We start from the raw sequence: 13660 nt of genomic DNA, 5'->3' as shown, positions 1-13660 counted from the left end.
AAACTACAAATTAAACACTCTGCAGAAAACTCCAAGATTCAAAATAAATGGCAAAGCCTTCTTCGAGAACAAGAATTTAATTGGAAACAAATATTTATCATGCCATATAAAACAACTGTAGATAGCACACTGAAAAATTTTCAATATAAATATGTCCATAGAATCATAGCTACAAATAAATACCTTTTTAAGTGCAACCTATCCAACACAAATTTATGTGGTATATGCAGCGAACACATTGAAACAATAGAACACCTTTTCTGGGAGTGCAAACATATTCAAATTCTATGAAACCAGTTAACAACTTTTCTAGAGAAACAACAATTACAATTAAAACTGTCTCTCTTAAATATCAGTTTCGGTGTGAATACTTTTAAAATACCAGAAATTAATAACACTGTGAACCACATTATCATATTAATGAAATATTTTATATTTAGCTTCAAATACAAAAAAACAAATACCTACTTTCAACTGTTTTATAAACTATTTAAAACTAAAGATCCAATTTGAAAAAGAAATAGCCCTCAACAACGATAAACTTCATATTTTTGAACAAAAATGGAAACGCATTAACTTTCATAACCCAGTCCAGTTGTCTTCTACCTAACTCTACGCAACTCATCTATAGGATTGATTATTACATTTAAAAATAACAACATACACCACATGCAACCAAAGCAAAAAAACAACAGTATATCCTAGCATATCATGTATAATATGTGTTTGACATTATTACTGTTGTATTATACCACTTTTGTTCTTGCTTATGCACATATTTACATTGTATGTTTTATATTGAATAAAAAAAAAGATTAGCCGGCTCAGGCAACACAGGTTTATCAGGGACGAAACTTTACGCCTAAACTGGATTTTCGCTTCCTTTAAAGGAACAGTGCCATAAAAGCGGAAAATGTTGCGCCGGACTAGCTTGTGCAGTCCAAGAGTGTCAACCCAGACTAGCCGGCGCATTCCGCACAGGCTTATAGAGGCCGAATCATTACAGGAGTTTGCTTAGAAAATACTTACTTTAAAGGAAAAATACCTTAAAGGCGGAAAGTGTTGTGCCGGATTAGCCTATGCGCTCTTCAGAGCATAGTCTCTGATGACACTTTAAGAACTTGAATTCGGCCCAGTTTGTCTAGAATTAGGCTCACTTTAACGCTTGTAAGAAATGGGACGTTTCGATAGATTTTCCTAGCGTTTAATATAAAAAGAATAGATACAATCAAATAACGAGTTTCGTTTTTTTTCTGTTTCGAAAATCTTTCCTGGAAAACCGTAAATATTTTAAATGCGGTCAAGTAGCATGATTTTCAAACCGCATCCTAAAAAAATATTTTCGCATATAAATTCCCAGGCGTTAAACCTGCCAATACAATATTAAACTAACAAAATAGAGTTGAACCAAAGGTTAACCAGTTATAGTTGATATTAACATGTGTATTTAGTATCCCTTTATTGCCCATATAACTCTTTCAGCTTGACACTCATGTATAGGCTTAGTATTGACTATACTTGTAATGCCTGCTGTAACAACTTTCGGTAATATTTTTAATACACTGGGTCATATGAATGACAAGTTGCCTTTTCAATTTTTAATTAATTATTGGAATTTATGTTTATTACTTTAATAATATATATGTATTATTGTGCATTACCAATGTAATTAATGCGTGTATTAAGTATCGTTTAAGTACCTATCGAAGTTCATTTAGTTCTTTTTTCTAATCGAAAATATAGTCTAGACGGAAAAGGTCGTCCCTAATTAGCCAGTGTGGACTGCACATGCTAATCTAGGACGACACTCTACGCACAAGCATTAAGCCACGTTTTCCCAGACTGAAGCTCATATACAAATACGAATGTTGCGTGTGATGGGAAAGATATGGGCAGAACGCCATAAACCAGGATGCTGATGTGACGGGAAGGCAAAAAACAGCATTTTTACCGAAAAAGTAATTGGCGTCCTTACTACGACAATCAGAAATTTCCAGAAACACAATCTTAGCTCGCCGTAAGGACGCCAGTCCGGTGTTACGGGGCTAACGTAGTAACAAAGTAATACTAAACAATCAACGTCTCAAGTCATTTGTTTCACAAAGTCATGTCGATCCTCGTGGTTCCGGTGTTATTTATTTATTAGCGAATAGGTCTTTAAAACTACTAAATTAGTGCATCGGTACATGTAAGTTAGGGGGTAGGTAGTTATAGTGTAAATAGCAGACGTGTAGCATGAATACACAATTAGAGGTAGTTAGTGAACGAGAACAAAACTTATCCGGAACAAATATTAATAAAAATCGATGACACGAAACAATTAAGTGTCATTATTGCACAAAGAAATCGCCTTCAACCCTTTATTTGCGTCCTCATTCCGCAGTCAGAAAAATGCTATTCGATGGTAAGGCATCGTCTTTTTTTTCGACGAAAAATGCCTAATGTTTCCTTATCATTTTTCTTAAAACATGTTCGAGATTCTCAACAAAACAGTCGATATGCGTCATGAAAGTAAAAACATCAACATTAAATTGCTAATGGTAATTCGTGTCGCCGCATTAGGCATGTTGTAGACGGCTATGTTTTTACCCGCTCACCGCTTTTTAGTAAATGAGGCTATTGGAAGAGGGTATTTCGACATAATGAATATTGCTTGTATTTAAATGAGGCATTTTTTACGGAGGATTCCAGAGATAGTCGATATATCACGATTGATACCGGAGATTTTGATTTTGATGTTTAGAGTGATCTCCGGCAATAGTAATTTACGCTGCAATTTGCGCTGGAATTATGTTTTTGAATACTGGTTCTCCTTTTCGCAACGTGAACTATTTATAATGACGGTGTATGCAAAACCGAAAACTAATCCTAAATCAGAGACGCACTAGCGATCGACTTAAGAAGAAATATAGATCCACAAAGATATTAACAGCTTGTTAAATTCAGTAGCAACATAGCCAAATGCACATAGTAAAACAAAGAACGCCGTTAGAATTGGCATTCATACAAAGTCCAAAAGATTAACTGCAGTTGTCAATAACACACACGCAGTAAACATATATATGAAGTAAATATAAACTTATCAATATGACACAAGTATATGAAGTGCTTGTACAGCTAATGTAACTAGGCGAAATGCAACTACCATGTTACAGAATGCACATGACAGTTGTTAAAATAAGAATGTCATTTAACATCATGCATGCACTGGCGGAAATTCCCTTCCATAAGCGTCATCCATGAAGACTTTTAAGAACATATTGGACACATATATGGGCGAAAAAATGTACTCAGTCATACCGGAGACTACCTGGGTTAACGAACATGAGGGGGATAATAGAAGCTGATCCAGCGTGCGGCCCTAACCGGATATGTAAATGTATATGTATGTTACGATTGTGTTTAATTGATACATGAAAACAACTGAATAACGTCTAGTTTAAAGTGATATTATGCGCATCTATCAGGATATGCTATGTTTATAGGTGTCTATCGCAACCGTTGTTTATATATAGTGTTTTCACGTCATATACACTTATATGTGTTAATGCAGCATCAACATGCTAAAGCAATATCCCGGAAAGAGCCAAATAATGCATTTGAATAACAACCGTACTTTCGTTTTGACAACTGACGAAAGAAATGATTCGATGTACGATGTGAATCTAAATTTAGTTTGAGTGCAGATTCGTTCATACGACACACAAACACTAACTCCGATCCTAATAAAAAGACAGTTCCGCTCTGCTTAGAGGACTGTACAGTGATGTAAAATACCGAATATAATATATTTTTTATAAACAACTGGAAGCAAGATGAGTTGCACATAATTGGTCTGTTACCACATTTTACATAACTCTTTTGACCGTTAATTCTTTTCAGCTCAATTCAACAGTGAAAAATGCCCATAATATCACTGTAATCTTAGAGAGTAACAATTATGCCTTTACTTGAAAAGAATAAAAGCATTTTAAGAAAAAAATTCACACAAGAAAACGGTATCGAGCAGCATTGTAACTTATATGTATATGTACTATTTCGACTACTTCTGTAGGAAAAAATACAATGGTAATGTCAGAGTTCAAGTTTACGCGATACACGAATCTAATTACGCAATTATTTGGTCCTGAAACAAAACACTCACAATTATTCATGTCTTAAAAATAAAAATAATCACATGCAAATGATTGTACAGTGAAACCTCGCTATTAACACCACGTGTGGGAAAGTGGAAAGTGTGAAAAGTGGTCTTAATAGCGAGGTGGTCTTAATTCTAAGTTTTCATGAATGTGATGGACATATAATTGCAACAACGTAAATATTAAATGAACTTTAATCTTTATGCATACAATATAACAGTCATCAGTTTATACATTGTATTTATACATGTATACATTGTACAAAGCTTTTCATACAAGAAGTGAAAATACACGTACATGATCCTTGATGCTTACTTAAAGAATGAGTCAATTCTCGTCTCCTTAGCAGAGCTTTTCACTTTCACAACCTGATTTTCAATACTTTCCTGCAGTCTACCACATTAAAATGCTTCAGTTTCCATATCTTTGCTGTAACAGAAGAATATTATTTGTGATAACCAAAGCAGAGCATCTTGATGGGATTTAATTTTCAGTTCAGTTTGCTCGGGCTGTAGTTCTTTTTTTTTTCTTCTTGAACAATCTGGGGATCAGTCACACTCACAGGCTCCAACACAGTTTCCATAAGGTCTTTCTCCTAATGTTCACTCGGGTCAAAATGAACAGGGATGTTGCTGTCAATGGCCTCAAACTCCTCTGCGGACATGGCGTTTTCAAGTTGTATATATGTCTGGGCTGTTCGTAGCATGTCCCTCAATTCTGAGAGAGACTTGTTGTCGGATAGCTCAGAGAGGGGAAGGTTGTCACTGTCGTCAAAGTGAACACCAGACTTCTTGAAACAACAAGAGACGGTTACTCTTTTTTTCATTTCATTGACTGACGAGTGAACACATTGCACACATTGCACAGCATCAAGCACAGACACGCACTTAGACAACTACGCAGCACTCATGCTTTCTTTGTCGATCTTCGATAGCACTGAACGGAGAAGTCCTTTTCGGTACAACAGCTTCATGTTTTGGATGATACCCTGGTCTAGATGTTGAAGCTTGGATGTTGTGTTCGCTGGAAGGAACACAATTTTGACGTTGGTAATTTGTAGGTCTGGAGGATGTGATGGCGCGTTATCCATTAGGAGAAGGACATTTCATCTGGCCCGGCGCATTCGTTGGTTGAAGAGCTGAACCCACTCTGTAAAAAGGGCGCTTGTCATCCACGCCTTCTTGTTGTGACGCCACATCACTGGAAGTCGTGATACGTCGGTGTTTCTGAAACACCTAGGGGTTGCCGCCTTACCAATCATAAGCGGCTTTTCAAAAATCACCAACAACGTTAAAAAAATAGAGCCACTGTAAGTCTCTCTTTCGAACGCTTTCCACCTTTACAATCTTCACATTTGATGGAGAGAGATTTGTCAGGGAGGGCTCTAAAGAATAATCCTGTTGCGTCCATGTTAAACACATCACAGAGATCGTAACCAGCAAGTATGGTTGGAAGTCGTTCCACCTAATCATCCACAGTCACCTGATTCACACTGTTACTTTCACCACACACTGCAGCGAAGTTAATGTTTTCTCTCTCGCGAAAACGGCCAAGCCACCCATTGGATGCCTTGAAGTATGTTACCCCCAGTTCTGAAGCATAGAACAAGGATTTTTCTTAAAGCATGGAACCGGAGAGTGGAATACCCTGTGACCTGGCTGACTTAAACCACTCCCACGTGAGAGTGTTTGTGTTATCAACCGGTGATCTGGTACACAGCCTTTTTCTTGTTGCCTTGGTTCTGTTCATAGCCGTCTAAAAATTCAGCTTTTCTTTTTAGAATAACTTGAGCCTGAGTATTTCCAATGCCGAATAAATCGGCCAACTACCGTTGAGATTTCCCATCACTCGCGTTGATCAAATCAATCTTTACTCATAGTTATGAGTAAATTTATTATTCTCAATTCTCAAAATACTATTAAAATCTCATCATCTTTATAACCCATATCATCATTATTATCATTATCATACAAATAATAAACCAAAGGCAAAATAGGAGTGAGTGCTTGTATTTGACAGGACAGGCCAACTGGCTTACCAAATGAGGCCAAATGGCCGTAAACAAATTGGTCCAATGACCACAAGAAACATACACACAACACAAACACAGAACTTAATAATACTCAAAAGCATTTCCAAACCATTTATATAATAATATATTATAGTGCCTTTAAATGTGCTACGAACAACACATCATACATTTCAAATCACACATACATTAATAATGACTTTTCACTAATCTAAATTTAGCGACACCGATAATCTGTCTTTCAAAGAATCTTTAACATATCCGTCCTTAGTGGAAACACTTTTTCATCTACCATGTCTTTGCCAAAGTCTATCCACAGTCTTATTATTGGCACTTATAGATGCTCCACCAGCACGAAAAGAATGAAGTCCATATTTAGAAGAAACATAACCCAATAGACTTAACTTCTTCTTGAAACTATCATTTATAGTAGAATAACTTATATGCTTATTATTAGAAATCAATTTGAAACAGTGTTTAACATTACACAAATAAACTGGTCTAAACACATAATCAGTAGATGAACATGCAATATCTGCAACACACAAATACTTTTCAAACAATTTCACAGGACATGTGTCTGTATTAGTTTTTGCAATCAGAACAGTATTACCCTCTCTTAAAATGTCCGTTTTTGACTTTTCAACTTTAATATCACAATGCGTATCTAAAAATACAACATCTGATCTTTTAACAGACAAAATTTCACTTATCCTAAAAAACCAGCATAAGATAAGAAAAAGATTGTAACGTCTCTTAAATACCCCAAAGAACAATCGCTCTCAGAAACAAAAGTGTGATAAAAATTCTTTAATATATCTGATGTAATAGGCTCTTTTTTAACTACCGGCTTTGCAATTCTCCGAATGCATCCAAATAAAATACATCATAATAATCCTAGTAATAATAATAACATACTACATAAACCATACCTTTATGTTCTTCAATACTTAATATACTATTCGAACTGTCCAGTTACTGCATTGCAAACAATAAACTTGCAAATATTGTTAATTCTATGAGACTTTCGTTCTAAGAAAGTTCGGTAACCTGACAACACAAGCCAACAGGCTTTCACACATCATATAGACTGGCTTTAAAAACGGTCAACTGACCATACAAGCCAACTGGCTTTCAAAATCAGGCCAATTGGCCTTAAACAACTTGGTCCAATGACCACAAGAGACATGCACAAATACCAAACACATTTTACTAATGTTCTCACAATCAATACGTATGTTCTGCTGTTAAAATTAAAACTACCGACTTGACATTTGTTTTTAGGTTCAATTCACCAACACAGACATACTTTAAGCTACTGATCGAACCCTGGCTCAAATTTCCATGCCAATAGCATAAGCTCAATTGATATACTAGAACACCGTATTAATTTTGATTTACTAATTTGAAAACAACAAAATGCTTAACACACTCAAATACAAAGCTATAGGTACTTGGTCGGCTGCAAAACTCGTCAATTTTTGGAATTTTAACCCATCAAACAAATCTCAACGAAAACCGGTATTGATGCAAAGTTGAATTTCTGTGATTTAAAAGGAATACATGTACCATCTGAGAATAATCCCTGTTGCTGAACCGTTACTTGTTTTTGTTCAATTAAACGCAAAACCTAGAAACTCATTCATTTTTACGTGCTAATCCATAACCATACTCTCTTTCTCTTCTAAATAATATGTATAGACCAACATCATTCGGTATTTATCAAACCTAAAATAATTTCATTCACTCAAAATTCGTTAATGTAGTATTATCCATTAACAAAATACTGTCAACTATTCCTCCTCCTCATCAATAACGTTAGCATCATCATCAACATTTATAACATCATCATCAATAAAATCATCATTATTAATCTTAACAAGTTATTTTCTAACACATAATTACACAAAAAAAAAACAAAATATACCTTTCGAGCTGCCCTCTTACTATAATGTTACACTATTCATTATTTATTCTTCGAACTGTCCAGCTTCTGAAAAAATAAACTTCGCAAACATGTGTAAATGCAATTTCAACATGTGTTTTGAGACATTTTAGTGAACTGACACGCAAGCAAACTGGCTTATACGCATCTGAAAAAAATTGCTTTCAACAAACTGTCAACGGACAACCCGAACCAACCGGTTAATTTACATAAGCCAATCTGGCCCTTAATAACATACATTTAATGTTCTCCAATATATATAATATCCTTCGAACAGTTCAATCTTAACATTAAATAAAAACAAAAATGTAAATGTAAACGCACGTTTTAACAAGTTTGGTTAACAAACTACACGCGCTAACTGGGTTTATCCACATCTGGTCAACTAGCTTTCACCAAAACGATAAGCAAATTACACATGTTAACTGGCATTCAAAAAACGGCCAAACACCATAAAAGCAAAATGTCTTTACACATCAAGCCAACAGGCCACCAAACAAGAACAAAAACTATCACGAAAACAAAATGACTTATATTGCAAATAAATCCGGTCTACTTTTGTTATAATTACAGAACCTAATCTTTAAAAATGCATTTAACTATGACGAAACTAAATTTAACAAAACCGATAAATGCCTTTCATCTAAGTTTAAAACAACAGTCTTATTGTCAACGCTCTTTTCAAACCAAATTTATACCACAGTTTATCCAAAGTATCGTTAATTAATTAGCACATATGCATGCACCATTATTGACACCAACCTTGCAGGGAAAACTTAACGTCTTAAATTATTATGAAAAATATAATAACTCTTAATGTTTTAATTCAATTTAGAGAATTTTTTTAATTGTATACAGCAATAACATATAAACTGTTTATTCAATATCCAACGAACGAGATGTAATATATGCAAAACACAAACCTGTTTCGAAAAAAGTTTACAAGACAAGTCTCTATAGCTGTTTCATAGATGAATAGAATATATATTTCCGTAATGTATCGATTTTTGATGTTACATTCTTAATTCACAATTGGAATACCTGAATAGTTTAAAGATATGTTCGCATAAATTTTCATCCGCTCATTATCATACCACGTCATATATCGCACACAACCATCGTGCTGAATTATAAGGAAAACGGCAGTTAATTGTTATTAATCGTTTGTTGAATTATACGTTTGGAACTAATACACAAACTTGTAACACATGTATTACCATATAAGTTGTTATATCTTAAAAACAATAAAAATAAAGCAAGGTGTTCGTAAAAACATGAGGGAGAGTGATCTAACTCTGCTATCAAAACAACCTGGAGTGACACACTATGTGGCCTTACCTATATATAATCCTACCAGACCATTACATTTGCGACCTCTTTTTGAACTTAAATAGTTTCATTTTTACCCAATAATCAAATCAATTGATGTATCTGAATAATTGGAACTAAGCAAAAACAACAGCACAAATAAAGATATGGAGCATATTATTGAATATACTTATCATAAAAGTTAACAAGGAACACAACCTGTGTTAATTTCAATCGGAATGTTGTTGCCAGTGTTATTACAATAAACAGAACCAACAAGTCTGACCTTTGTTCGAAGTTCCAGCTCACCATTCCGCTTCTAGCAGAGAATCAGTCCTCTCATCGAAAATCTCCTTCCGAATACTATGTATTTCGCAAATGATTGCCTAAACTACTTTATCACCCTTTCGTTTTCTTGTTCCATAACGTTTGCCTGTCAAATACACCCTCGAATGGCGACTCAATAGATGTGCAAATCATATATACCCCAAAACGAAAAACTCGTGCGCTTTCGCGCTAAAACATGAACACAAAACCCGTGCATTATTCGTGCTAAACCATTACCATAATCTCTCTTCTAAATAACACGTAATAAACCATACTATACCGTATTTATCAAACCGAGAATAATTTCATTTTCTTTTAAACACAACTCTTTCCGTTTTCGCTATCCATTTTGAATAACGATATGGTATAAAGGTCGGTTTTTATATCAATCACGAACAAAACTATGTTACTCAAATATCCTAACTGTTTAATTATTCGCCGTATTTAATCTTATTTAAAGTGTGTACCAAACAACTACCAATTTACCCATTAAAAACTCGATTATAATAGCCAATTGTCAATCAAGGGTTAAAAATAATAACAAGTGCCGAACATCTAACACCTGTGTCGCAAATCGATGCCAAAAACCGTTGTCGTTAATTGTGGTTAATTGAGTAACAATGGCTTCGTACACAAGCCCGATAGTACTACAACACCAGATTAAGTAAGGTGTAAAAAATAACTGGTCGTTTGGTGGGTGCCAATTAAGAAAAAAAATCGATCATTGGTACTGTTTTAAGTGGTCGTAATAGCGGATTAGCGGGTTAATCGGATTAGTGAGTGTAACGACCATTGAAATATAGAAGGGAAAAAACGGGACTGAAAAATGGTGGTCGACTTAGCGAGTTGGTCGGAATACCGAGATGGTCGTAAAGAGGATTTTCACTGTATATAAGAATATCACTATGACATCTTAAAGATGATTTAGTTATTTTGTAATTGAATTCGTGTTAAAGTTATTTTGTAAGCTGATTGTTTTTAAGTTTGTGTAATACAATAAGCACAATAAGTATAGATAAGTATTATTTTCATTAAAGGATTGTCATTTAAATGTAATTGATAATCGTATGAAAAATTCACACACAAAACAGTTACTTATTGAATCCAAATATTGGAACTCAACCGCATATGTTTTGGACAAAACGATTTTGTAGAAGTTGAGTCTCCGAGACTCAGTGAAATGTCGGGGGTGTGCAACCACAGGGCAACATGACGTCTCGGACCTCCGTTGTTTTGGGTCAATACTTCGAATAACACTTCAACAATTGATACATTCAGCCAAATGTGTAATTAATAGCACTTGATGAAACAAAACCACGCTCTCACTACATTTACCTCTATTTTGCGACCTGTATGAACTCAAGTTTATTGTCATATGCAATATGCAATAAGTTATTTATTTTCATTTACAAATTAGATTATCTGATTTAAGATCCACGAAGGTGAAACATGTGCATTTATACGGGTAGATGAAGAAATGTTGGTCATAGTGAAATAAACAATTTTTCCTCTAACACGTTTGATACTCGTAAGGTCGATAGCTAGTTGTTGTAATATATGGTTAAAACTAAACAAATGTTAGTGGTTCAAGTGCGATTTAACTCTTCTGTATATGTCATGCAACTCGACTACCAAAATAACTTTTACAATACGTACGACTATCACAATACCAAATTTAACTAACGCGATTACCAATTGACTTTCTATAACTAACGCGACTACCACTAGACCTCCTACAACTTACGCGACTAACACTAGACCTGCTACAACTAACGCGACTACCACTAGATCTGCTACAACTGACGCGACAACCACTAGACCTCCTACAGCTAAAGCGACTACCACTGCAAATGTCTTAATTAATGTATGGCAGAAAAAAATGGAGCGTTTATAAAAAGCAACTGCTCTTCAATTGGTATATATATTATCTTAATAATACTAATTTCTATTCATTAATGGTCCTAATTATCGTATGTTTATTATGGCGATTCCTTTTAACAAACTAATAAAAAAGAATCTATTTTGCCGAATATGGAACTCCAATGTCCATCCAAATTGACATTTGGCGGAATTATATAGTCAATAATAAACTTAAAGTGAATCTATGAAAAGCATTTTGTGGACATATACACACGGGTTATTTGTGTCATTTACACAGCTTTTGTCCTTATACGGCTCTTTTCTTCGTTTTGGGTTTTGATTTTACTACTAAATAATTAAATATAAATTACAGTGATTTTCCCAGGAGGGCTTAGGGACATTGCGCGGTACGATCAAAAGTGTCATTTTAACGCGCACTTCAGGTAAACAAGGTCAACCGTTCTGTGAAAACTTGGTTTTAGGAAAAACATGTAATCGCATCCGTGGTATTTGTGGAAAACAAAAAATAAAAATATAAAATATAATAAACAATCAGACTTAAGTGTAATTGATGTATTTAAATTACTTTAATTAAAATTAGTATATTTACCTTGCAATGTTTTCCATTTAAGTCCCATGCTGGTATAGTAATTGTTACAACATGACAAACATAAAACAGCAATTTATTTGATGCTTTCCGGTGGATAACAGATAAATATCAGTGAATTAAAACTGACAATTCACTGTTTCAAACAGTAAAAAATAACAGTGAAAATTATCAATATTTTTTAAAGAAATGACGTCATTATGCCAGCGAAATGCTCTAGTTAAACCTTTTTACAATGTTGATAAACGGTAAAAAAAAGCATAAGCTAAAAGAAAATTGGATGGATTCGGTCAAATGTCGATTTTAATTCACTCGTGATCATAGAAAATGTATATTAATTTCTATGATCACTCGTTAATTAAAATTGATATTCCAACGAATCCAAAAAATATCCTCTTTATATGCACATGAATCTGATAAAACACAGATTCACTTACATATGAATGAAACCATTGTAGTCTTATCCCTTTTTCTAACGATAACCTTGTCAACGATTTATCTTTGCAAGTAAACTGAACGACAATTTGCAAACACTCGTTTCCGTGACAAACATCCACTGTGTAGATTACTAATTAATATGTTGTTTGTATCTAACACGTGTTGTGCATAGTTTATTATCAACGGCAATTCAAGTATCCCTTTTAACTGAATGATGTCCGTCGTTGATTTGATATATATATTTGTCATTTTGGCCGAGTCACAATTTCTGTGCTATATTGTCTGCCATCTTGTAAAAATGATGTGAAATTGCGCATAGAAACGTAAAACCGCCTGTGCCCGCCTAATTCGCGATTCACATTTTGTTTAATTAGCATACTGTACAATACGTGTTTCAATAATTACTTATCTAAAAGACCATAACGATAAAGATACAGCTTGTTTTATTTGAAATTAAATAACGCGTAGAAATAAATGTTTTTATATTACTGTTGTATGCATGCAAGACACAATTTGCGCTAGGATTTCACTAGGCTTTCATCATAGGTCTCCTAAATAACTGTCCCCGATTTTATCGTGGAGGAGTACACATTACGGACCGATTAGTGTGCCTGTTATAACCGAGCTTTTGAAATCATCGACCGACATTGACATGGGGTTATTCACTCATGACAAATTCACCACGCGCGCATCTTCGCTGCCTTGGGCCACAATCTGATACTATTCGACTTTGGAGTTTGGTCAAGGGGTTGAGATGTCATCAATAAGGGCCTTAAAAATGGCAAAGTGGCACGTCATAGCAGTTCCTCAAAAGAAATAAACATATTCCCTTGAATAGAATATCTTGTTAAGACAAATATGGCACATTATCCAGATTATAAAGAAAAAAATGCCTAATGCCATATAATGTAGTCATCTTAACCAAGTCAACTATATCCGATCAATATTTTCATCCGCGACGTTTTGTATATTTCTGCTGTAGATGAGTTTACATTTTCAGTTCATGT

At 34.5% G+C, this 13660-nt stretch overlaps 1 protein-coding gene across 6 annotated transcripts in view; it reads left to right on the top strand.

The window, feature by feature from the left end:
- Positions 1–13660, top strand: part of LOC127851147 (sushi, von Willebrand factor type A, EGF and pentraxin domain-containing protein 1-like) — a 60375-nt gene that overhangs the window by 18386 nt on the left and 28329 nt on the right. The gene's annotated exons all lie outside the window — the stretch shown is intronic.

Source organism: Dreissena polymorpha, chromosome 11, assembly GCF_020536995.1.
Source record: "Dreissena polymorpha isolate Duluth1 chromosome 11, UMN_Dpol_1.0, whole genome shotgun sequence".
In the NCBI taxonomy this organism is placed as follows: Eukaryota; Metazoa; Mollusca; class Bivalvia; order Myida; family Dreissenidae; genus Dreissena; species Dreissena polymorpha.
The sequence above is the reverse complement of the archived record's forward strand: the minus strand, read 5'-3'. Positions and strand labels throughout refer to the sequence as shown.